Here is a 4,742-nt window from a genome sequence, read left to right as displayed (position 1 = left end):
TAGCATTTAAAAGGAGAATAGGGGTGTAATCATCAATATGTTCATCTCCGGTTTGCTTAATGTCTTGCACTAATTTGGTAAACACATCAAGGTTCTCATCGATGTCCTTGTTTAAATCAAGTTTGAACCGGAAAAATTTCTCAAGCAAAAACAATTTACTGGGCAACGAAGTTTCAGTATAAAGTTCTTCTAATTTTTCCCAGAGTTCCTTAGCAGAATTAAGTTTACCAACTTTTCTTAACACAGAGTCAGACAAGTTCAAAATTATAGACGAATAAGCAAACTCATCATTTTCAGCCTTTTTCTCAGCAGTTTCGGTAGCAGAATATGAAAGGTCGATCGCTTTGAAAACCTTTTGTTGTATCAAAATACCTTTCATTTTCTGTTGCCATATTGAAAAATCTGTTTTTCCGTTAAAAGGTTCGAGATTATATCCAGTCATAGCCATTTCCAAAAAACACAACAGTTAATCTCAAAAATAGCAAATTTTCACACAGAAAAATTTAAATCACACAAAATCAAAACAAACACAGCGGAAACATATTTTAGCCACGAAAATGGAAACACAACAGTAACCAAGCAAATCCCAGCACATAAATCCGCGGCAAGCGGTTACGCTACGAAAACAGTAAAAAGAGGTTCCAGCCAATATACCAGAGCGAAACTCTAAGTAAGAGTTTCAAATTCCAACGAACCGAAGGCAGCGCACGCGGTCAGCACGTCGGGCAGCAAGTCGAGCAGCAACCTGTGGCTCTGATACCACTGTTGAGTATCGATCGTTTATCTCGTGCCTTCCTGCTCCGTAGCAACCTGCAACCAACTAGCAACAAAAATACAGCAGCATGTATATATGATATATGCAATTGAACGAGGCTCAGACAAACTGATTCGGCCTCTCCAAATACGCAGTGAACCAAGGCGAAGACCACAAAGGTTTCCCCACGCTCTCACTGCTCAAAGCTCTCACGGCCAGCGGTTCACACACACACAGATTTATCCCGAGACAGAACGAGAGAGAAACAATCACAAAGAACCAAAGACACTCAGTCACCGAAGAAAGACGCACACAAGCAAAGTAACGTTCTCTCTTTTCTCAATCGGGCTGCTCACTCTTGGAGGAGAAGAAAACTCTCGGCTGCTCACTCTTGGGAAGAAGGAATAACTCGGCTGCTGGCAGAATGAAAGTGGAAGGAGCGTCGCTCAATTTAAGCCCTATAGCCCATGTATAAATAAGGAAGGAACAGTAGGTTAAGTTAATGGGCTGGAAGAAATTGGGCCAAAACCCAACATTTTTTATCATTACAATGGGCAAACTTTACTAAAATTGTATGTAACAAAACATGCACGCTAAATTAGATTTAAATCCATAATTATTTAATCACTCTAATTTTAAGAGCAACTAAGATGAATTATTTTCTGGTTTTGAAAATATAATTCTTATTGAAACATGTTACTAGATTAAATACAATCGTGTGTTTGTTTATCTAGATTAAATCAAATGTTGAATGATTAATTCTAACACGAATTGATCTCAGTTGCATCAATGACCCGAATATAGGAGGGTGTAAGAGGATTTTTTTATCTGATTAAATAAATAAGCAATCAACTATGATGATTTTCGGATAGGTGGACGGAGGCGGAACTTAAAGAATCCTACCCATATACGATCCGTATACCCAATTAAATTTATAAGTTAGACCTATTATTCTCAATTATATATATCTTCTTTTGAGAATTTTCTTAAAAAAAATTAACAATCCATTATTAAAACAATAACAACATAATTAAATGATGGGAAATGAAAAGATCAGAAACTAAACACTCGTATGTATTCCATAATTCTGTCCACGGTCAATCCGATATCTGAATAATGATCGGTTTCATGAGTTGTTGTACATGTATTGTAATATTAATTTGTAAAAAAAAATGTCATCCCTTACAAATAAAAAATACTTTCGGAATGCATATATCTAATATGAGAAAGTTCAGACGGTTCACATATATGTATTTGTGATATAGATTGATATGAACTATATTTACAAATAAAAATGATACTTTTGACATAAAAGTAATACTTTCTCGTTAACCGGGTCAGGTTGGACCTCAACAATCTCCCTCACAATAATTGCACCACTTGCAATCAATGTTAATCGAATATGTGACATTGACTCTGATATCAATTGTAGGACCAAGTGCTTATAGCTAATGGTAATTGTGTACTCAAATCTTTTAAATCATACAACAGCTGAAACACTATGTTTTAATTACTCTACTAATCACAAAAAGTTATCGCTCTTAATATCATGAGAAGCTATTGTATGACAAATATAACATAAAAGTTATAATAACTAGGAAGTTAGTAGGAAAAGAATTGAACTTGTTGAAATAATATATTTTAATATGGAAAAAGTAATAGTTGAATATTTGAATGTTGAAAATAAGAGTTGTAAAGTTAGAAATTTGTGTGTGATGATGTAGGTAATGATGTATTTTATTTTTGGATTATGTGTAATGAAACTCTATAAATAGATCTCTCATTTGTGAAGAAAATCACAATTGAGTAGAGAGAAAAATATTATAAAGTGTGTAGTTTGGTAAATTTTGAGAGTTTGAGATTTTTACTTTTTACCATAAATTTTTACTTTTTCACAACACGTTATCAGCACGAAGCTCTAAAAGTCCTACATACTTTTCCAAGCTCCAAACAGGAGAAAAAGGTAACAAAAATAATTATATTTATTTTACTGTTATTTATTTATTGTGTATTTATTTAATATACAATATAATGTTATTATTAGAAATAATAAAATAAATTTTTCATAAACTTGTTATAAATCCTGGGAGGATGTTAAGACGACATCCCACACTCCCGGTAAGGGATACGACAAGTATAAAATCCTATAAGGTTTTTAAACAAAATAAATTATGACACTCATTATAATATTATGATATGATATACATAATTATTTAAACATGTCTAATATTATATACATCATATTATTACCATAAAATTATACAAATACATACATTTATTTTTTGTACACCAACGGTCATAAACGGTAACAAACGGCTAGTTTTTGCCCTATAAATATCATCTCACAAACACATTCAATCACTCCAACTTTCTCTTCTTCTCTAAAAATTATTCATCATCAAATTTTTCGAAGAAAAAAGAAGATGGCTTTCTCAAGGATATTTTTAATTATTTTGGTTATCATACTCACGAGTCTTGTATTTATCGGAGAATATCCTCCTCGTGCGTTTTCTTTATTTTTACAAATACTTGTACTTGTTGTTTATCCGTTACTTTGTATTGCAATATTTATTAACTAATAAAATGCATCGTAATTTTTTTTAGTACCACCATGTCAAATTTAACAAAGCTCGAATTTATTGCGCTCGACATCACGGGAAAGAATTATATGCCATGGACTCTAGATGTAGAAATGCATCTTGAGTCATTGGGTCTAAGCGAGACCATTAAAGAAAATGGCATATGCACGTCACAAGAAAAGGCAAGAGCCATGATATTTTTGCGTCGACATCTCGACGATGGATTGAAATGTGAATATCTGACTGAAAAAAATCCCATGGCTTTGTGGAAGGGATTAAAAGAAAGATTTGAACATATAAGGGAAGTTATGCTTCCGACCGCCCAGGATGAATGGAACACACTGAGATTCCAAGATTTTAAAAAAGTCAGTGATTACAATTCGGCGATGTATAGAATAATCTCGCAATTAAAATTTTGTGGACATGAGGTCACAGAATCTGAGATGCTTGAAAAAACATTTTCCACATTTCATGCATCAAATATTACTCTACAGCAACAATATAGAGTACGTGGATTTGCGAGATATTCTGAACTCATCGCCTGTCTTCTTGTGGCGGAAAAGAACAACGAGCTATTAATGAGAAATCATCAGTCCCGACCCACTGGATCAACAGCATTTCCAGAAGTAAATGCTGTAAGTAAAAATGAATTTATACCTGGAAACCAAAATCAATTTCAAAGACAAGGTTTTGGTCGAGGTCGAGGTCGAGGTCGTGGACGTGGACGTGGACGTGGAATTGGTCGTGGTCGTGGACGCGGCCGTGGTTTTGAAAATAATAGAGATAGTTATTTTTATAACTCATCTCAAAAGAGCGTCCCAAACCATCCACAGAAAAGACATCATGAGAATACAAGTGTTAATGAGAATCACTCAAAAAGATATGAAAGTTCTTGTTACAGATGTGGTACTCCAGGACATTGGTCCAAAGTTTGTCGAGCCCCTGAGCACCTTTGTAAACTTTATAAAGAATCATTAAAGGGGAAAGAAAAGGAGACCAACTTCACTGAACGCAGTGACCGTTTGAGTGATTCAACTCATCTTGATGCTGGTGATTTTATGAATGATTTCTCTGGAAATGATCAACATGTTGGTGGGATAGAAATGAACAATTTTGATGCTGCAGATTTTCTCAATGATTTTTCTGAAAATGAACAATATAGTGGTAGAATATAAATGTACAATAATTTGTTTTTCATGTATTCATATAATAATGTTTTATTGTACAATTATGATATGTGTTATATTTATATATGTATTGTCAGTAATTTTATTTCATTGCATATTTTTTTGAAGTTCAAATATGGAAAATGCTATGAGCAAAGCTGAAGTTTGCATACCCGATAGTGGTACAACGCACACTATACTCCGAGATAAAAGATATTTCTTTGAACTAAAATCAACAAAAAC

Source organism: Primulina eburnea, chromosome 15 (genome assembly GCF_022965805.1).
Source record: "Primulina eburnea isolate SZY01 chromosome 15, ASM2296580v1, whole genome shotgun sequence".
In the NCBI taxonomy this organism is placed as follows: Eukaryota; Viridiplantae; Streptophyta; class Magnoliopsida; order Lamiales; family Gesneriaceae; genus Primulina; species Primulina eburnea.
Note: the sequence above shows the minus strand (reverse complement) of the source record.